Source organism: Carex rostrata, chromosome 27 (assembly GCF_964058835.1).
Source record: "Carex rostrata chromosome 27, lpCarRost1.2, whole genome shotgun sequence".
Taxonomy (NCBI): domain Eukaryota; kingdom Viridiplantae; phylum Streptophyta; class Magnoliopsida; order Poales; family Cyperaceae; genus Carex; species Carex rostrata.
This window is the reverse complement of record NC_135944.1, coordinates 1469922-1493838: the sequence shown is the minus strand read 5'-3', so window position 1 is coordinate 1493838 and position 23917 is coordinate 1469922. Positions and strand designations below refer to the sequence as shown.

The following is a 23917-nucleotide window of genomic DNA, read 5'->3' as shown; positions in this document are numbered from 1 at the left end:
CTTTTGGGAGACAAGGATCACCACTCCACCTGTTTTTTATCAGATAATCCTTCTTGATACTATTAATGGCAGCGACTGCAAGTAAAAAAAACATAGCTATCTTAAAAAATCTTATCTTTGAGGTTTAATAAGACTAAATTTGCTCCTGAAAATTACCATCTGCATCATAAGTAGGGACACTCTTGGGTGCAATTTTATACAGTTCGTATCCGTTCAGTATAGGCGGAAGAGTCGAATTTGATGTAGCCACGAGCGAGAGATTATAATTAGTAAAACCTGACAACTGAATACTGGTCCAGTACCAAGTCTTAAAGATAATTTTATTGATTGCCTGAACTCCGTTGATAAGTATATCAAACTCCCTTAGATCAGTCGATGTGTTCTGGATCTCATAGAAGTGCAAAATCCAATAATATGTAGAGGACTTGTCATTGACACTCCATTGGAGGTTAAGGGGTTCTTTGGTACTTGAAGTGGTGGCAGCAGTCTGCTTCACAATAGAGGGGATCTCAAAGTCGTCGTCGGTTTGTACGCTGGAGTTTGTTGCGATATCTATTGTTTCCTTGAAGGGATCGGGGAACCACAATCTGTCATACTTATCTGAAGGGTACCTATTTTAGTGCAAATCAAACAGTGAAGGATAAATAGTATTAATCACTCAATTATAGTACTATTTAAATTTATAGCTTAATTTCTAGTTTTATTCCCTTTTGACTTCTAATTAGGGATCAGATCAAATTAAATTATTGCCAGGTAGATCAATGGGATGCATAATATTATTTTGCAGAAACATACATTATTTTTTTTACCTTCAAAAAAATAATGTATGTTTCTGCAAAATAATATTATGCATCCCATTGATCTACCTGGCAATAATTTAATTTGTAGCAATATAATATATATTCCAAATTCTTAATTTAAAAATATATCCAATTGGAATTTGCATTCTATTTATCAAATGGTTAGTAAGTGACCAAGTACATTACCAGTATCCGCAAGGGTAAAAGTGACTATTGCCAAGGATACACCGACAAAAATAGACTATTGCTGACAGAAAGTGACTATTGCCGACAGAAATGGACTTTGACAAGAATGAAACAATATCTGTGAGGGTAAATAAAAACTATTGCAGAAGATATGTCGACACAAAAGTGTTATTTCTGAGCGTATCAGTATTACCGACAGGAATATCCGCCAAGATACTGACAACAAAAAAAAACTTTTACCCTCACGGATAGTGACAAGTTCTTGTAGTTAAAATGTTATATATTAATTGTACAAATAAAAAAGTTTCAAGAAAGAAATAGATCTCTGTAAACGGACCTTAAATATGGAAAAAAATTGCTTTCTCCTATATTTGCTCTCTGCACCCATATCAAAGAGTGTGTTGCATTCGCCAATTGATAAAGTCTTGAATTCAGTTGCCTCAAGTGTAACGAAGAGATAAAAGGATTGCCAAGATTCTTATGAACCAAACAAACTTCCAAGTAATCAGCGGTAGTATTGACAATAATCTCAGGATAAAAAGGAGCATTTGCATTTACTGTATCCCAAAAGTTGACTCCCAAATAAATATCAAAAGTAGGGGGTCTATTTAAGCTATCATAATTTGAATAAACGAATGTTGCCCTTATAATATACTTAGAGCCTGCTGTCAAGGATCTAAACGTGTAGCAGTTTCGATTTCCAGTTGGAAAACTTCTAACAGTGTCAAATATCCTTGGTAATCCACTGGAAGTAAGTTGGTAGTTGACTCCAGTTTCGATAAATTGCTCGTCGGATACATAAGTTAAATTTGTTTTGGGGTCAACATAGCTAGAGTTTGCTGAAAGACCACAGTCAATGCTAATAAAACCTGCAAGAAAATTTACTCTCAAGTTTAATCATGGTATATATGATATGTATACATTAGTACGTAGCGGGCAAAAACTAAATTTAGTGAAAAATGATAATTCCTCTGTTGTCCCATATTTCCTCCATACATGTTTGCAAACTATTTTTTGGCAGTCAACCTTTGCCTTTCTTTTGCGAATTTCTTCCTTAACAAGTATTTTTCATAAATTATTGTCTGTGTTGTCTTAAATAATCACATTCTACAGATGCTCAGAATAATTACCCTTAACATATCCTAATTAGAGCATAAAATAAGAAGAAGAGTCTAACAATTTTTATTTTTAATAATTATAAACCCGAAGACATCCTAAGCATCAAAATCATACCACACAGACATATATATATGTACAGAAGAGAGAGAGAGAGAGAGAGAGAGAGAGAGAGAGAGAGGAGTCCTTGGCACTATCTGTCAAGCATTATTTTTTTTTTAATATGAGAGAGAGATAGAGGAAAGGGAAGATACAGCTACAGAAATGTGGTTCGCATAAACTAAAGGATCCAATAGACATTACTGGGTTCACTGGTATGTTGGAAGGATCCAATAAACTGGCACCAGTTCTACTGGACTGGTATGCAACACTGGCAAAATAAACGCTTCAACGTAGGGAAAGAGGACGACAGGGCCTCTAAAAACATTCTTGTCTCTAGAAGGTTAACAAAATAGATGTAAATGATGTAAAATAATGCAAACATTCAAAAAAAAATGGAGAGAGAGAGAGAAGGAGAGCAGATTGTAAGAGAATGCATTTGCATAGCAAGAAATTACCATTAGAATCAAGCTGGCTATTAACTCCAATTGTAACTGTGGATATTATCAGAAGAATGAAGAACCACAGAACCATTCTTTTCCCCTTGAACGTTGATGACAATTGATAATGAATGCTTTCATAAATGCATCTCTCTTATTTTAAATGTAATTAATTAATGTTTAATTTGTCAGAAATTAATTAAAAAATTACAATTTGACCCCAAAAAAAAAGCCTATTAAAGCCAGCTTGCTCTAAGTCAATGGAAAACCAGGTGCTCGTAGCAGCTTGTAGTATTCTTCCATTCTAGTACAATCGTTAGTTGGCCACTAACCTTAAAAAAAAAAAAAAAAAAAGGCCAGCATCCTCCAGCCTTGCTATTAACCTGTCATTATCTGTCTAATTAAAATTAAATATGACGAATCAATCCTAACTGTGAAATTATCATTAATTTTTAAATGACAACATACCCACTAACTTTATATTTATATTTAACGAGATAATACAAGAAATAAGATTGGTCTGTAATGGAATGGTTAACTGAATGGATATAATTTATTTCTTCCACATTCATCTTCACATCATTATTTTCCAATTTGTGTACGATCATAAAACAAATATATGATAAAGGGATAAGATAATTTATAAATGTGGAAGTTGCGGACATCCAAAATATTTTCGCATCTCAAATAAGAGCTATCACTAAACTTAAATATTTTCGCATCTGAATTTCTTTTGTCCAGGATTGCCTTAATTATCGATTTTTTTTTTTTTAGAGGATTGCCTTAAATTTTTATTTTTTTATTTTCGCATCGGAATTTTATTTGTACATTTCATATTCTATTTTTTTTTTGGAAGCGTCTAATTGTCCACAGCCTTTTGTCCACCATTTGTCCACAGCTTTGACTTGTGCGAATACTATAAAATTACTTCTACATGCTGTATAATTATACAATATATCACATAAAATATATCAGTTAATCACAAAACATTCAGCAACTATTTGAAGTGGTCTCATGATAGTTAGAAAAGGATTGCAACTTGCACAACAGGACAAAATAAATGTACTTTCAAACTGTACTTTCGGAAATTACAGTTATAGGAAGTTATTGGCAGTTAGAGTTAGTTATTAGCGGTTATTAGCAGTTATTGGTAGTTAGAGTTAATTATTAGCATCCGCACTGAGTTGAATCTTGTATACTGTAAAATTGAATCTTGTATACTGTAAAATTGAATCTTCTACACAGTAAAATTTACAATTGAATCTTGTATACTGTAAAATATATACTGTAAAATTGAATCTTGTATACTGTAAATTTTCAAATAATACTGTAAATTTTCAATTGAATCTTGTATACTATAAAATTTTCACATAATACTGTAAATTTTCAATTTAATCTTGTATACTATAAAATTTCTAAAACTAAACCATAAAATAATATCATCTATACTGTAAGATAAAATGTAACAAATGCTACATTTCAGTTTAAACTACAACCTACAAAGAATCATGTATACTGTAAAATTGCAAAATATAAACCATAAAATAATACCATGTATACTCTAAAATTGCTAAATCTATACATACATCCATCATCACACAAAAAATATATTCACCACAAAACAACATATGTTCACCACAAACAACATATGTTCAACACAAGATAAAAATATTCACCGCAACATTTAGAATAGCATAATAGCAACAAAAAAACTATGGACAAATAACTTTTACATTAAAAACCTCTTGTGTTTATTGTTCGGATGAGTAAGAAGCCTCTCTATCATCTCTTTCTTTCAGATTTCACAAGATGAATACTGTAAAATTACAAGATGAATACTGTAAAATTACAAGATAAATACTGTAAAATTAACAAATCAATACTCCATATCGCCTTTCTATCATCCCTTTCCTCCAGATTTCCACAAGATGAATACTGTAAAATTAACGGGGCAATACTATAAAATTAACAGATCAATACTCCATATCGCCTCTCTATCATCTCTTTCTTCCAGATTTCCACAAGATGAATACTGTAAAATTAACAGATTAATACTCCATATCGCCTCTCTATCATCTATTTCCTCCAGATTTCCACAAAATTAATACTGTAAAATGACAAGATGAATACTGTAAAATTAACAGGGCAATACAGTAAAATTAACATATCAATATTTCATATCGCCTCTCTATCATCTCTTTCCTCCATATTTCATTTGAAATGCTAGATCTTTTACTGCATACAACGAAAACAACAAATTCAACAGAAATAACTTACTAAATTTGAATTTTGCTGTAACATCATGATTTTTAAATGTCGGAAATATTATTTGGTTTAACGTAAAACTCGTAATAGAAGGAATTATTATAACGTTGTAAAATATTTAAACTCAATGTGAACTTTTATAAATAAAACTGAACAGCTATGTAGGAATGATTTAATTATAAAATTACATTAGTTATTATTAGTTATTATATATGTTGTTGATGATCATGAATTGTTTTAGGACTTATATCACAACTTGTAATTAGTATTTCTTTTTCTAATCTTCATAAGCTAAATTTATTATTTATTACAGTGATAAGGATTTAGTGCAAAATGGTTTAATTAAATACATCCATATCTTGATATGTATGAAATCTACAATGGTCAATTGGTCAATTTTATTTTTCTTTATTTTGGAAAATAAAGATAGTGAATTTAATTTCCTTCCTTATTCGGTGCATGTCATATATTTTCTTTTACAAAATATATATGGGGCTCGGTGTGCAAGTAATTAATTATGTTAAATAAAGAGAATAATTTAAAAAAAAATTATTTGTATCACAATTTCATTGGGAGACACCTGTCAAACACTTTGATGGTTCATTTTCATCACATTATTCCGGTCCAATAATTTATCCACCTGTCAAACACTTGAGTTGTTCATTTATCACCTAATTCCACTAAGTTTTCTTTGCCGCTTAATAAACTTCCCTATATTTTATTGTTTGGGGTATCCGCCTATTCAAACCATTTTCATATTTCTCTCCCTCTCTTTCCTTGACATATCCGCATGACAGCAACTCTGTATAACCACCCCTAATTTATCAATCTCTAATCTAGCGATATTGAACCGAAGATGAGTATTGGTGCGGATAGAACAATAGAGTTGGAGGTCCTTAGTTTATTGGCTAATTTGTGCATAAATTAATTCTGAAATTAAGAAGAATACTTGTCGGCAGTCTCAGTAATTGATCACCAACGACGAGACAAATTAAGAAGGAAACATGCGAGTTTGCTTGGAAGTGACTGATTGAGTTCTTGTGGCGGCTGCCGAGCGATTAGAATGGCTTGATTATGAATAGTGAACCCGGCTTCGAGTCACGTCATGCCTATCGTTAACAGGTGCGGATTTTGAGTTATTCTCAGATTCCTCGAACTAATTTTATTGATTGCTGATTTCTAGATTATAATTGTTGATTTCTTGCTTATAATTGTTGAATTGGGTTGCTTGATTGTTATAGAGTAAGTATTGATCAATTATCGGGTAATGGTTGATGTTTGCAAGGCATGCATAATTATTATGATTTTCAAATTGCATAGAGATAATTATTATAGTTTTCAAATTGCATGCTATGATTGCTTGAAATGCTTTAGGACATGCATGATTATATTTTTATTTTGAAATGAAAGCTTAACATGATTTGGAAAAGAATGATTTGAAATATGATACTGTGAACTGTGTTAAAGAACCAGATGTTTGAAACCTGACGGTCATGTATGCGCCCTATTCGGGGTAAGCGTGTAATTTTTGTTATGTAGGCGCTGTACTTGTAGCGCATAACAGAAATTGCATAGGCGCCATATTCGGGGTAAGCGTGTAATTTTTGTTATGTAGGCGCTGTACTTGTAGCGCATAACATCAATTGCATAGGCGCCATATTCGTGGTAGTACATGACTCGGTTATGTAGGCGCTGTACTTGTAGCGCATAACTTTAGTCATGTAGGCGCCCTATTCGGTTAAGCGCATAATTTCAGGTTATGGCCATAACAGAAATTGTGTAGGCGCCATATTCGTGGTAGCGCATGATTGGAGTCCTGTGTGAGTCTCGACGGTCATGTAGGCGCTGAACTTGTAGCGCATGACCGGGGTCATGTAGGCGCTGTACTTGTAGCGCATGACCGAGTATTGTTAATACCAAAATGGTTATCTAATATAATGATATTTTATTCTATCGTGAATAGTCTTGAACAAAGCATGATTATATGATATGGTTGCACAACTAAATTGGATTGAACTTTTACGTCTATTGCACATGAGCATTGCATGTCATAATATTTATTTTGCTTGATTGTTATTGCTATAAATTATTTTTATGACTTGCTGATTTTCTTTTGCGGTATTTGAGCATTTCTTAAGGTGAACTTTGGTTTATGTTTCTTGACTGATTATAGTTGGTAACTTTGATTCTTGGACTCTTATATTATTATTGTAGTCTATATTTTTGGTGCTCGGTGTTGTTTTAGTTTTCGTTGGTCGGATCTGAGGATAACCCGACTGGAACTAAATACCGCACTGTGAGATTTTTCAATCTCTCATCTTTCCACTTTGTGGGTTCCAGGTACAAAACTCAAGATAAGAAAATGCGATGTCGAACATGAAGACTGCAGGACTTTCAAATAAAAAAAAGAGAGTAAGTTATGTCATTGGTAATGTATATGTATATACGATTTTATAAGATTTTAGAAATCGCCTTGCGCTGATGAGCGCGGCGGGTTGTCTGCCCTGCTGTCGGGGTGTGACATTTGCCGTGCTCTTCAACAAAAACAACTTCTATTCGATCGTGCTCCACGATTGAAGGTTCCATTGCAATCATGTATAAAAAATGAGATTGAGTCAGTAATCTCAATTAAAATCGACATTGCAAAGGAAAAATGAATCAGAGAAGGTAAATACAAAAAAACAACAATTACGAGTTCGTTGCCGTCGCGGCCGATCCAGATTATTCTTCCGATCCGATCCGATCATCTCTTTCTTATCCACTCTCGTTGCCGTTGCGACCGTCGGTAGAGAGGTGAGAGAGAGGAGAGATGAGAGGCGAGAGGCAGTCAAATGAACAATTACGACAAAAATGAATCAATAGAATTTTCGTTTGACCACAGCACGAGGCAGCGAAATGTGAAGATACGAACCAAATCGCGAATGAACATATCCAATGAACATAGGGCAGATTGTTCATTCCTCGTGTGAAGATTCTTCATCCCATCCTTTTTTGATTCATCCCGTGGTAACGAGTCTGATCAGAGTGTTTGATCGGAGAGCGAAAGATAAGAGAAGAAGGGAAAGCTAATTTTGGAGAAAAACATTTCTGTCGTGATTTTATAATTTGTCGAATTGGATGAAAGAAATAGATTTCCGTTAAAAGACAGTTAGATGGGAGTGGATAAGGTTGTGGACAAATGGTGGACAAAACCGAGTGGACAGAAATCTTTTCTCATTAAATAATTACACGATTCAATGTATTTTGAAAGGAGATCGTCACAACGCATGATTACTCTAGGAGTTTCAACACAAGTCATTTTTACTCTATTTTACTTTTTTTCTTTTCTCAAACTTCAGTCTTTAATTATATATTGAAATCTTCTAACAGATACTTCAAGATTAAACAAAATGTAGTGATTATTCAGAACATCGACAAGTGTAAAATATTAAACAAAAACAAGAAACAAATGCAGTCCTATGCCCATCGGACACTCCTTATTCAGTCCTATGCCCATTACCCAAATATGTCCTATGTCCTATAAGCCCAATAAAGACATCGACAAGATTAAACAAAAACAAGAAACAAATTTTTCGCAATAGGCAATGGGGAAGGAAATCGCTAAACTTGATTCATGAAAGCCCAATTTCCACAACTTAAAACTAAAGTTGGTTCTAGAGTGAAAATGCAGTCTTATAATTGGGCTTATAGGACAAATGCAGTCCTATGCCCATCGGACACTCCTTATTCCCTCAAGTATATTCATTGACATCGATAGCTTTTGTTTGGTTCTTATGCATCCATTGTGAGTGTAGGAAAAATTTAATGTAATTTTTGCTGCAATTGATCTTAGCTGGTCGAGGTCTTTATTGGCTTAGTTAAAAAAATGCCAATCAGTTGCGCATTAGGAGTCGACACATCTTTTCTTATATTTAGTTGACCACAACATATCCAACCCCTAACCTATGATTCATTTGTCACCTCAAATATTTCTCATGTGATTATCTTAGCCCAACTAGTGTGTATTGCAAAACTACAGCATACTGGTCACACGTGACATGGGGTGTTCATTAGTTGTGTCCTGCTTTAAAATACGTGTTTTTGCCGTGTTATTGCAGGTGGTTACTTCTCATCTTTCTTTTTCACATATTGAAGTTTATAGAATGAAATGGGCTTTGTTATACTTTTTCAAATTAAGATATACAGAATAAAACAAAACAGAAAAAATCTAAAGTTTTTATATTGCAACAAGAAAAATATACAATGATCTACTATCAAAATGAAATTTACAAAATCATACAACGTAGTACATCATCAAACCAAAAAAATCAAGCGCAATCTAAATTGTCAGAAAATTAATAAGCATGTTGCTTTTAACAACAAGGCTACTATTTACAAGTTCCAATAAGTGGCAGCCATATATCATGAATTAAACAATTAATTAGCCAAAGAAAGTTGCAGAAAAATTATCTGACACTGGGACCTGGCTCTGGCATGTCATCCATGGAAGACCTCTCAAAAGCACTATCCTGGCTAACATCATCAGTTACTTCGGTTTTGTTTTCATTATGCATTTTCTCTGTTGGAAATTCCAAATACATCCTTTCCTTGAGCTCAGAAACAACTGTATTCATTGTAGGCCTCTTCGATGAGGTAAGTTCAGTGCACCTACATGCTAGATCTGTAACTTTCCAGATTGAGTTTATGTCATACTCCGCTTCCATTTTAGGGTCCACTATGCTTTGAATATTTCCTCCAGATAGGTTGTCACGCACCCATTGTACCAAGTTAGCTCCTTCTGAGCCTGCATTAGTAGGGGACTGACCTGTGACGATCTCCAATAGAACAACTCCAAAGCTATACACATCACTTTTTGCACTTAGTTGATTTAATGAAAAGTACCTGAATATGCATATGCAATAATTTAACTATTGTTTCAGAGTAAAGCAATTCATACTGATATATATAAGGCTGGTCGAAATATTATTATTTCGCATTGTAATTGTGAAGTTTGGAAAAACAAAATAAAATAAAACAAAATTTTACTTGAAAACAGAGATCTTACTCAGGATCTAGATAACCAAGCGTGCCTATTATTCTAGTAGAAACAGAACTAATTACATCACTTTCAAAAGCCCTCGAGAGACCAAAATCTGCAATCTTTGCCTCAAGATTTGAATTCAAGAGAATGTTGCTGGCCTTGACATCTCTATGGATAAGTGGTGGATTACAGGCCATATGCAAATACTCCAATCCTTCATTGAATTAGTTTAAAGATGAATATATTATTTTGTTGTACAATATTTTTTTATCTACTCAAAAAGTTCTCAGTACCTAGGATTTATAATTTATTTGTTATTCAATACAATCAAAGCGCCTGCTTGTTTATTTTTCAATTGTTATTCAACGCACTATATATATTGAACTCTTGTGTCTGATAATTACGTCAATAATTTCCTAGATTTTATTGTAGCTTATAAGGTAGGTGTTGTTGTACCGTACCTAGTGCAGATTGATATGCAATTCGAAGTCGCTGCTTCCAAGTAAGAGGCCTCACATCATCTGCTATTTTAGAATGTTAGCTTAACATTGATTTTCAAAGAAGCAAGATCAAGATCAAGTATAATCAATTACCTTTCAGCTTTTCTTGAAGATTCCCTTCAGGCATGTATTCGTACACAAGTGCCATGCAATTTTCATCAATGGAATAGCCTATTAATGTGACAAAGTTCTTGTGATGAACTCTGGCCAAGTGATTAGCCTATAAAATAATTATTAATAAATAGAGAGATTTAAATTAGGACTTCTTATGTGTGCATAGTGATGACTTTCACAAATGTTTGAGTGGGTTATGTGTGCATAGTGATGATTAATTACCTCAGCCAAGAACTCCTTAACCCCCTGGGAGGACGAATGAGAGTGCATCTTAACTGCAACCTGAAATCCATTTTCTAGGAGGCCTAGATAAACGTCTCCAAATCCACCTTTGCCAATAATATCCTTAAAATCATTTGTGATACTCTTGACATCATTGTAACTGAACTGACGATTATCAATGATCTGAAAATCTGGTCCTGCTTTCGGTCGAGTTGAAATGCTGGGATCTTCTGGGATTTTTGTATTTTTTCTGGCTTGATCCTTCGTCGGAGTGCCTGATTGCTTATCTGTATATAAAATATGGAGATACACATTTCAATTAAATTTAAAAGATGTATTTACAAACGATCTTTATTTGTAAGCAGTTAGGCCATTTTACACTAATATAGACATGAGCATTAATTATGTTTGGAACTTTGACTGAAGATCTATCTATCACTGCTGGTAATTTGTAAATAATTGCACATATATGTCTTTTAGCAAAGTGAGAAGAAATTCATTAAACTTAAGAAAATCAATGTAAGACAAATTAGAGGACTTTTTCTGGCTATGAAGACCGACCATCCATCATGTAGCTATGGTGGGTAACCAAAATTACATATTTCAGGCTTAATTTTAAATTTTCCTGATTAAAAATTAGAAAATGGTTCTAGTAAATCACTGGCTTAATAGCGCAGATTAATCTCACATATCATCTGTAATTATAAAAAATTGAGAGCACTGAATTTGTTAATTAATAAGAGAAAAATGGATGTAGCAAAACAGAACTTACGTTTCCTCCTCAACCAAGAGACAGTTGCAACGAAAACTGCAATAACGAAGAACGGGACAACCACCGCAATTGATACTATAATATTCTTCTTAGAAGAAGTAGATTGAGAATGAGATGGAGATGGAACAATAATTATTTCTCCAAACCTTTTAAAATTTTGAAAGAATTTCATGTATCCCCTCAAAAACTTCAAAATTACGTATTTCCCCCTCCAAATTTTGAAATTACATATTCCCCCCTATAAACATCAAAAACTCACATATTTACCCATTTCATTGCCTTTTATATTAAAACACATTCTAAATTTATATAATACCTATTTTACCCTTTTATTAAAATAACATAAAATTCCCATCTTACTCCAATTTGAATATGAAGATTCCTCCATCGTCCGAATTGCTTTAAGATCAGTGCACGCTAAATCAGCATGCATCTTGAAGCGAACACACACGAATATTGAAGCTACATGCACAGATCTTAATGCAATGCACACGGATCAAAATTGCTTTGAAATCCGCACACTCTAGATTAGCACAAATCTTGAAGTGAACACGCAATAATCTCGTTGCGATGCATGCAGATCGGATAGTAGAAGAGCTCTTTAGATTCAAATTTGAATTCGATAGGGCATTTTATACTTTTAATGAAGAGTAAAATAGGTATTTTATAAATGTAGAATGAGTTTTAATATAAAAGACAATAAAATCGGTAAATATCTGATTTTTTGAAGTTTAGAGGGGAAATACGTAATTTTAAAATTTAGAGGGGCGAAATAAGTAATTTTGAAGTTTTTGAGGGGTATACGTGAAATTCCCCCTAAAATTTTCTTTCATGTCTAATGGATAATATGCATTCCTTCTTTTTACATCTCGCTCACATTCGACAATGCATGCTTTCCTTGTCACCGGCTCCTCTCTCTCAATTGTCGGGATATATGAATCATGTGAGTTGTAAGTACAAACCCTTAAATTTATTTATGTGTTAAATCTACAAGTGTTTATACGTACATCAAAATGACATATAAATTAGAAGGTCACCACTGAGTAAAATTTGCGCCCATTCTACAACGTATGAGAAAGGAAAAAAATAATGTGTTACCTATACGTTAGGGTTCCATTTAGTTGTCTTTTCTGAAGCCCATAAGGAAGGGTAGTCGAAATCATGTTATTTCCTCTTACATCACTGAAAATCAACAAAATAATTATGAACTCCTTGTAGTCATAACTAAAACTGGATAAATTTTAATATAACGTTGGAATTGCATACAGGTATGTAAGAGCTGTTAGTTGGTCTAGAGAACTGGGAAGAGATCCAGATAAATTATTGCTAGATAAATCCCTGAAAAAGCAAGCAACGGTTAGTGAAGAGATGCAATAGAACCATAAAACGGTAAAGTTGATAAGTGCGTACCCCAAATATTATCAAAATATACATTTCTCACAACACAAATAAAGTAGGAGTGAAATATGTTGAAAATTAATTCAAATTGATTAAAGCATGTACAAATCAGTTTTTAACAGCATAAAAACTGCATTGGTTATTTTAGGCATTGATTATTTTAAGCATAGTTATTTTCGGACTAGTTAGCGTAGTGGTTAGTTATTTTTAGCATGTTGTGTAGTGGGTGCTTAATTTAGGGAAGTTGTGGGTGCTTATTTTAGGAACATTGTATTGCTTTAAATACTGCATAACTTTATGTAATTGAGTAAAAGAGAAAGGAAATAAAGCGTTGTTTCTATTCAGAAAAATATTATTCTCTCTTCAATCTTTTGCATACTGGCACAAAGCAGTGCAATATTGCTGAGTTTATCCCATCAAAATGGTATCAGAGCCGATGGTTCGATGGGCAAGCAATTGAAGGCAGAGTCAAGTTGCAATTGATGGCAGAGTTGATTGTTGTGCAACCTTGGAGAATTGGGGCATTTTCAATGGCAGAAAACGGCAACAACATGGTGAATGTTACTCAATGGGCAATACCTCTCTTCAAAGGAGAAAACTATGCCTTTTGGGGCATCAAGATGACGACCTTGTTCAAGTCTCATGGCCTATGGGATTTGGTTAACAACGGTCCACCAGATCGAGATCCGAACCAGCAAGAAAATCAAAAGAAAGATGCAAGGGCGCTATTCTTCATCCAACAAGCAGTGCATGACACCATCTTCTTGAAAATTGCAGCAGCCACAAATGCAAAGGAGGCATGGACATCCCTGAAAACAGCATTTCTAGGGAGTACTCGAGTCATGGCAATCAAACTTCAAGGCCTACGCAGGGACTTTGAAACATTGCAGATGAACAAGGAGGAATCCGTGCAAATTTTCCTCTCAAGAGTACAAGAGGTGGTCAACCAAATCGAGCATTTGGAGACACCATGGAAGAGAAGACGGTGGTGGCGAAGGTGTTAAGGAGCATAACACCCAAGTTTGATCATGTAGTTGCAGCAATTGAAGAATCAAACAATCTTTCAACCTATTCCTTTGATGAACTGATGGGATCACTGCAGACCCATGAAGCAAAGTTCAGATCGAAGGAGAAAGGAGATGAAAGGGCATTCTACAGAAAGGGGGAGCCCTCTCAAGGCAAAGGTGGACGTGGCCTTTGTAGATTTGGCGAGTTCTTGTTTCAGCACGACATAGAAGATGTCCAGTGCTTCCACTACAAAAGATACGGCTGTGTGCAAGCCGATTGTTTCAGAAAACAAAGGGAAGAACAGCAAGCATGCTGTGAAGAAGAAAAGAAAGAGCAACCCATGCTTTTCATGGTGTATATAGAAGATGGAAGGCAAAGATCCACAATATTTGAAGCAGCAGTAGGAAATGAAACATTGCATCAAGCTTTGCAAGAAGAATTGGTAGAAGTAAAATGGAGATCAAGTGTGCAAGTTCTGAAGAATAGAAGTTGACATTCTGCAGAAGGCATTGCCAAGAGAAAAGCTTGAAGGATTCAGAATCAAACTTGATATAATCAATTTTGAATTAAGGGGGAGTGTTGAAAATTAATTCAAATTGATTAAAGCATGTACAAATCAGTTTTTAACAGCATAAAAACTGCATTGGTTATTTTAGGCATTGGTTATTTTAAGCATAGTTATTTTCGGACTAGTTAGCGTAGTGGTTAGTTATTTTTAGCATGTTGTGTAGTGGGTGCTTAATTTAGAGAAGTTGTGGGTGCTTATTTTAGGAACATTGTATTGCTTTAAATACTGCATAACTTTATGTAATTGAGTAAAAGAGAAAGGAAATAAAGCGTTGTTTCTATTCAGAAAAATATTCTTCTCTCTTCAATCTTTTGCATACTGGCACAAAGCAGTGCAGTATTGCTTAGTTTATCCCAACAAAATAATCAACCAGATGACAGACTATCAACGAGTTGAAGTTCATTCGGTGTTGTGTAACATTTGCTTGGAATAATACTAAATTAGTATAATTATTCTGATGTTCTTTAAAAATATTTTTGTATCTGCAATAATGGGAATATATATAAAATTTATCAAGACATTTTTTTCGAACATAATGGCCCTCTAATATTATAGTCTAAACTTTTTTAATGATTTATTCCACCAAAAATGTTTATTCAAAAAACTTAGTAGTACTATCTTAGTTTGAAGGAACTTACAATGACACAAGGGCACTTAGACTTCCAAAGTAGTAACTCAATGGGCCTATTAATCCACTAGATGATAAGTTTCTGACAAAAAAAGATTGAAATGGGTCAGTAGTGAAACAAATTCTCACATCTTCTGATAATTCCGAAACAAAAATTTTCCAAATATATAGTTCAGAGTTAAGTCTTCTATGATGAAAATAGGCATTAAGAAAAGAAAGCAGAAATGAACTGACAAGCCTGTGATCCTGGTAATGTTGGAGTTGGAGGTGCAGCTGAGACCAGACCATATGACCTCTTTTGGAAGACAAGGATCGCCACTCCACCCATTTTTTATCAGATAATCCTTCTTGATACTATTAATGGCTGCCACTGCAAGTAAAAACAGCATAGCTACCTTCAAAAATATAGTCCTTGAGGTTAATAAGACAAAATCTGCTCCAGAAAATTACCATCTGCATCGTATGTGGAGACCCCTTTGGGTGCAATTTTATACAGTTCGTATCCATTCAGTATAGGTGGAAGAGTCGAATTTGAAGTAGCCACGAGCGAGACATTATAATTAGTAAAACCTGACAACTGAATACTGGTCTGGTACCAAGTCTGAAAGATAATTTTATTGAATGCCTTAACTCCGTTGATAAGTATATCAAACTCTCTTAGATCAGTCGACGTGTTCTGGATCTCATAGAAATGCAAAATCCAATAATATGTAGAGGACTTGTCATTCAAGCTCCAATAGAGATTAAGGGGTTCTTTGGTACTTGAAGTGGTGGAAGCAGTCTGCTTCACAATAGAGGGAATCTCGAAGTCATCATCAGATTCTACGCTGGCGTTGGTTGAGATATCTATTGTTTTCTTCAAGATCTCGGGGAACCATAACCTGTCATACTTATCTAGAGGGTACCTATTTTTGGTTCAAATCAAACAATGAAGGAGAAATAGTATTAATCACTCTATTATATTACTATTTAAATTTACGAGATTAAATTCTATTTTTATTCTCTTTTGACTTTTAATATAAGATCATTTCAAATAATACAAGTTTCCAGAATATATTGTTATTCATTCCTTATAGATGATCTTTCGGGTGTCAAAAATTTAAATTTTGGAATATAATATAAATTTACAAAATTCTAATTTAAAATTATGTCCTACTAGAATTTCCATTCTAGTGATCGAATTGTTTCTAAGAGAAATAGTTTGATAAAATGTAATATATTGTAGAAAAGATTCAAGTGAGAATTATTAGATCTTTCTAAACAGACCTTATATATGGAAAAAAGATGCCACCTCCTATATCTGCCCTCTGAACCCAAATCAAAGATTGAGTTGCATTTGCCGGTAGATAAATTCTTGAATTCAGTTGCCTCAAGTTTAATGAAGAAATAAAAGGATTGCCAAGATTCTTATTAACCAGACAAACTTGCAAGTAATCGGTGGTCGTATTAACAATAATCTCAGGATAGAAAGGAGATTCTGCATTTACTGTATCCCAAAAGTTGACCCCCAAATAAATATCAAAAGTAGGTGGTCTATTTAAGCTATCATAATTTGAATAACTGAACTGTGCCCTTATAATATACTTAGAGCCTACTGTCAAGGATCTAAAAGTGTAGCAGTTTCGATTTCCAGTGGGAAAACTTCTAACAGTTTCGAATACCCTAGGTAAGCCACTGACAGAGAGTTGGTAGTTGACTCCTGTGTCGATGAATTGCTCGTCGGATACATAAGTTAAATTTGTCTTTAGGTCAACATAGCTAGAGTTTGCGGAAAGTCCACAGTCAATGAGAATAAAACCTGTAAGAAAATTAACACTCAATCTTAATGATGATATATATAATACATATACATTAGTAGCAGGCCAAAATAAGATTTAGTGAAAAATGAGAATTCCTCTGTTGTCCCATATTTCTTGCATAACATATGGACAAGAGTCTAGATTAGGTGCAACTGGGTTCACTAATCTGTTGGAAAGATGCATTTTAACTTGTACCAGTTCTACCGAACTGGTATGCAACACCTGCAAAACGCTGGAAGGTAGGGTAACAGCATGACAATGTGGGCCTCAAAAAGCATAACTGTCTCTAGAAGGTTAACATTAGGATGTAACTGATGCAATCGATGCAAACTTTCAAAAAGAGAGAGACGGAGAGAGCAGATTATAAGAATGCATTTGCATAGAAGGAACTTACCATTAGCATTAAGCTGGCCATGAACTCCATTTGTAACTGTTGATAATATCAGAAGAATTAAGAGCCACAGAACCATTCTTCCCCCCTTGAACGTTGGTGACAAATGATAATGAATGCTTTTATATATGTTGCAACTCTCTTATATTAAATATGATTAACTAATGTTTTATTTGTGAAGTATGTATTAATAAAATTAGAATTCGGTTCAGAAAAAACAATCAAGGCCAGCTTGCTGTAAGTCAGAGAAAACCAGGTACCCCGGGTAGCTTGTAAATATTCTTGGATTTTTTAATATAATCGTTAGTTGGCCAGTAACCTTCAAAACAAAAAAGGCCAACTTGCTCCAGCCTGGCTGTAAACCTGTTGTTATCTGTCTAATTAAATATAAATGTAACTCATCAATCCTGACTTATTTAAATGTAAAATTATCATTAAGTATTAAATGACAACATACCCACTAACTTCTATTGAATGGGATGGTGAACGGAAAGGATATAATTTATTTCTTCCACATTCATATTCATATCATTATTTGTGAATTTACAATCTGTATTTGTAAAACATTATTCATTTATGTATCGATCCTAATAAAACAATGTAATATGGAATAAGGTAATTTAATTTATAAACTTTTAAAAGTTGCGGACATCCAATATATTTTCGCATCTCAAATAAGAGCTAGCAAAAGTCTCATTTTTTCTTTATTTACAGGATTGCGTTAAATTATCAATTTTTATTTATACATTTCATATTCTATTTATCTTTTCTATTATCAATTTTTGCGTTAAATATTCTATAAAGAATTCAACCAGATTTGAATTCTACGACCTATATATCCACAAAAAAGATATTACATTAACCACTAAATAAATGTTGCAATTAAAGATTACTATTGCTGAGGACAAAATTCTATATATAATTGGTTCTCTTCTTTCTTTTTTAAATACTTTAATATTTTTCATACTTGGTATTAGTTACATATAAAATACTATCCTGTAAAAAGTAGAAGTATGATGGTGACACAAAAAAATAAAGACATTTGAAGCCTTCTCTAGCTACTTATAAATATTTGTTTGATATTATCCATCTTAAACTCATAACGAATCCTTAACAGCTTTTCCAACAAAAAAGAGACAGGTGGAGTTGACCAACAGCTGCCTTCTTATGTATCTTATATATAATGCTTGAGACATATATATATGTGGATATTCTGTTGGGGTTAACAAAAAATGAATTGATTTGTTTGCCCGGATTGTTGTGAATTAATTATATATTAATCATCTGTTTGAAATATTGCATTTAAGGTTTCAGCTTGCATTGATATAATTAATCATGATCCGGTTGTTGTCGATCACAAGTTACATAATAATTATCTTGTTGGGGTTGAAGTAAAATTATTTATTGCATTAAACAATGTAACACACTCATAACCCCGGCTATAGGAATCGGCCAGCAGCGTTCCGGTATTTTTGAGTGGGTTACACGGCATCTGATTTTCGGTGAAAAATCACGAGAATGGGATTCATTCGCCTGATGCAACCGAGTATCGTTTTCTAAATGAGTCTGATTCTCACGATTTGGGGTGAATTTCTTGTAGTTGGAGACGATTTTCCTTTTTTTTGTTCTTTTGGTCAATTTCAGTTACCATGTTGGTTTGGGAAGAAAGAGAGAAAGTCGTCCATTTAGGAAGAAAGAGAACCAAGAGATCTATGGAGAAGCAAGTCAAATGGATATATTTTCTTAAATAAATTTGGTGTGTTGATCCATTAAGTGTAGATATATTAAAAGTATTTCGTCCATGGTGAACCAGCGTCCATAGAGCACGATTATTTAAGCTCTTATTTTTATTCCACTGAATGTGAACCTAAATAAAGAAGTTATAAAGGGATAAGAAGATTATTCTTCGTAAGTTGACTTATTGAATAAGCCTTGCTATTTGGACGTATTTAACAGCTAGCAAGTCTATTTAATTTTAACCTAATTATGATCACCCCTTCATCAAGTTTACTTTTTGTAATTTGACTCATCGGACACATTCAATCAAGGCATATTAAATAACATAGGTCATGTTTGGTTGTGGACTAAACAGTGGAATAAGGGCTTTAGGTCTTACTTATTGTTGGGATAAACTCAGCAATACTGCACTGCTTTGTGCCAGTATGCAAAAGATTGAAGAGAGAAGAATATTTTTCTGAATAGAAACAACGCTTTATTTCCTTTCTCTCTTACTCAATTACATAAAGTTATGCAGTATTTAAAGCAAATACAATGTTCCTAAAATAAGCACCCACAACTTCCCTAAATTAAGCACCCACTACACAACATGCTAAAAATAACTACCACTACTCTAACTAATCCTAAAATAACTATGCTTAAAATAACCAATGCCCAAAATAATCCATGCAGTTTTTATGCTGTTAAAAACTGATTTGTACATGCTTTAATCAATTTGAATTAATTTTCAACACTCCCCCTTAATTCAAAATTGATTATACCATGTTTGATTCTGAATTCTTCAAACTTTTCTCTTGCAATGCCTTGATCAGAATGTCAGCCTTCTGTTGTTGATAACTTGCACTCTTCATCTTCATTGTTCTTGCTGCTAGCAATTTTCTTGCAATGCTTGATGCTAGTTTTTTATTTTCTGCCATTTCTTCAAATGTTGTGGATCTTTGCCTTCTACCTACTGTATATGCCATGAAAAGCATGGGTTGCTCTTTCTTTTCTTCTTCACAGAATGCTTGCTGTTCTTCCCTCTGTTTTCTGAAACAATCAGCTTGCACACAGCCATATCTATTCGTGCTGAAACTCAAACACGCCAAATCTACAATGGCCATGTCCACCTCTGCCTTGAGAGGACTCCCCCTTTCTGTAGAATGTCCTTTCATCTCCTTTCTCCTTTGATCTGAACTTTGCTTCATGGGTCTGCAGTGATCCCATCAGTTCATCAAAGGAATAGGTTGAAAGATCGTTTGATTCTTCAAATGCTGCAACTACATGATCAAACTTGGGTGTTATGCTCCTTAACACCTTCGCCACCACCGTCTTCTCTTCCATGGTGTCTCCAAATGCTCGAATTTGGTTGACCACCTCTTGTACTCTTGAGAGGAAAATTTGCACGGATTCCTCCTTGTTCATCTGCAATGTTTCAAAGTCCCTGCGTAGGCCTTGAAGTTTAATTGCCATGACTCAAGTACTCCCTTGAAATGCTGTCTTAAGGGTTGTGCATGCCTCCTTTGCTTTGGTGGCTGCTGCAATTTTCGAGAAGATGGTGTCATGCACTACTTGTTGGATGAAGAATAGCGCTCTTGCATCTTTCTTTTGATTTTCTTGCTGGTTCGGATCTCGATCTGGTGGACCGTTGTTAACCAAATCCCATAGGCCATGAGACTTGAACAAGGTCGTCATCTTGATGCCCCAACAGGCATAGTTTTCTCCTTTGAAGAGAGGTATTGCCGATTGAGTAACATTCACCATGTTGTTGTCGTTTTCTGCCATTGAAAATGCCCCAATTCTCCAAGGTTGCACAACAATCAACTCTGCCATCAATTGCAACTTGACTCTGCCTTCAATTGCTTGCCCACCGAACCATCGGCTCTGATACCATTTTGTTGGGATAAACTTAGCAATACTGCACTGCTTTGTGCCAGTATGCAAAAGATTGAAGAGAGAAGAATATTTTTCTGAATAGAAACAACGCTTTATTTCCTTTCTCTCTTACTCAATTACATAAAGTTATGCAGTATTTAAAGCAAATACAATGTTCCTAAAATAAGCACCCACAACTTTCCTAAATTAAGCACCCACTACACAACATGCTAAAAATAACTACCACTACTCTAACTAATCCTAAAATAACTATGCTTAAAATAACCAATGCCCAAAATAATCCATGCAGTTTTTATGTTGTTAAAAACTGATTTGTACATGCTTTAATCAATTTGAATTAATTTTCAACACTTATTCCACTAAATGTGATTTAATTGAGACAGATTAAGACAAAATAAGCTGATCTTTAAGCTGGACTAAATTGGCCTAAACTAATCCACCTCTCTAGGTGGTTTAATTTTAATTGAGTATGAGGCCTAACTTTTCATTATTTTTATTATTTTTAATCACTTTTTAAGGAATATAAAATAAGCAATTTTTATTTTCATTTGCTTATAAGAAAACTTATAACTTTATCAATTATAGACTCAAATTTTTTTTAAATGACATAACTTTCTAAATCAACAAAATATGCAATCTAGAAAATAATTAAAGAAAATATTTTTTTAAATTGTACTACAAAATAATAAATTTTTTGTTCATCAACCTAACACATTTTTGACAAATAAATTGGTATACATATAATTTTAATTAAATAAGATTCATTAAATACAATGTGCTTCTCTAAGATACATAATTAATTTATATATAACTCATTGTCTTGTACAATTTTTTTCAATCAAAATGAAAAATAAAATACGAAGAATAGTTTTATTATTGATATTACAAATTTTGTAAGGCAAAATAATTTGTAATATCAAATCATGCCTTAAGCCATCAAATTCTTATCAAACAAGGAATAATTTAAGTCAAGGTATAACTTTAGATATCAACCAGACATGAATAATTTAGATCGGCATAAGTTGAAATAACCAAGTTAGACCTCATTAACTTTAGTCCACAACCAAGCAGCACCATAATGTGTCAATTTGATTTTAACTTATAACGCAAACTGTCTACTTCGATCATCAATTTAATTTTAACAGCTCTCTCTCTCTCTCTCTCTCTTTTTTTGAAAAATACTTGGTAGAGGCTACCAAGCGAATTGCATTAATATAAAGTTTCATACAGACCATCGCCACTGCCACTTTGCAATGGTATGACACATCATTTACATTCTGCACCTCACATCCTACATGCTACACCTCATCTAAGATATACATCTCACATCATAAGCATGACAACAACAAAAAACAGCACTCACAGCAGCAGGTCAATGAGACCAGGAAAAAGGAAAAAAAATAAAAATAAAATAAAAATAAAGATAAATAATCAGGAAAAAGAGGAAAGAAAATAAACCCCCTCTCTACACGTCAATAGATGGTTGCTTATGATCAGCCATACTGAGACCACAACTGACAGTCTTGAAGCGCTCTGTCTGCCAGAAAACCAGGTTCTACACGGACTCCCCCAAAGACTACGCTGTTTCTTTGCTTCCATAGCGTCCATGCAGTGGCTACAAAATGCACCACCCATTCCCCCTTTTTCCTCGAGCCACGCGTCGCCCTTGAGGCTAGCCATATGTCACACACTGTACCCTGCGGTTGCATGATTCTGTATCCTAGCACAGATGACATCAGGTACCAGACATGGGTTGCATAAGGGCATAAGAAAAAGAGGTGTGCCGTAGATTCAAAGGGACAATTTTGGCACATGAGACAGTGTGATTCCACATGCATATTTCGCCTCTCCATGACCTCATGGGTTAGTAACTTGTCTCTTAGAAGCATAATCGCGAAAACCTTGACCGAAGGCGGGAGTTTTGATTTCCAAACCTCCATGAATGGCCATATAGATTTTCCGATACCAATTAAAATTCTGTAAATTGATTTTTCCGTGTATGTGCCCCTTGTCTCCCACTTCCATCTAAGCTCATCATCACCAGAATTTAGATTAAGTAATCTGAGATCCTCATTGTCAGGCGCAATGACATGGGATATTGAATGTGCATCAGCTAGGGAAACCGATGGTTGAGCCGGCCGTTCCTGTCCCGGGCCCAGCCTTGCCAGTGCCGAATCCAACCATGAATCGTACCAGTATGAAATACTGACCCCCGAGCCTATCTCCCATGTTGTTGACCGCTGAAAAATTTCATGGATTTTTATCATTTGGTTCCAGAAGAAGGATCCTTTGACTGCCCATAGTCCTGGACCATTGATGTATATCCCTATCCACCGTATCCTCATTACCATGAATGCCCAAAGGGATTCCGGTTCCGCTCCGAGTCGCCACCACCATCTCATGAGAAGGGCTATGTTTCTGCACTCCAGGTCCGGTATCCCTAGACCGCCCCAAATTTTTGGAATGCAAATTGCGTCCCAGTTTATGAGGTGGACCCCCTGAGTTGGCCCCTCATTCTTCTTCCATAAGAAATCTCGCCTTATCTTATCAATTCGGTAAGTTACCCATTTTGGCAATCTAAAACATGCCATGACATATGTTGGTATAGATGACATGACGGAATTAATCAGTTGTAGTCTACCTCCCCGCGAAATTAATTTTCCTTTCCAACCCTTCAATCTTCTTTCAATTTTCTCAATCAATGGAAGATAGCACGCTCTTGTAGGTCTTTTAACAGTAAGCGGCATGCCAAGGTAATTCATCGGTAGGGTAGTAGGTGCACATCCCAGTAGAATCCTCATCATAGATTGTTCCTCCTCTTCCATGTTGAACGGCACAAAGGTGCTTTTCTGAAAATTTATCTTTAGGCCGGACATCTTTGCAAAAATGCGAAGAATGATTTTGAGAGAGGTTATGGTGGTGACATCCGAATTGGCAATAAAAGCCGTGTCATCCGCATACTGCATGGCTATGATCGAT

At 34.5% G+C, this 23917-nt stretch overlaps 1 pseudogene; it reads right to left on the bottom strand.

The window, feature by feature from the left end:
• Positions 1–133: 133 nt before the first annotated feature.
• On the bottom strand, positions 134–20515 carry LOC144544806 (putative LRR receptor-like serine/threonine-protein kinase At1g51880; annotated as a pseudogene).
• Positions 20516–23917: the final 3402 nt, after the last annotated feature.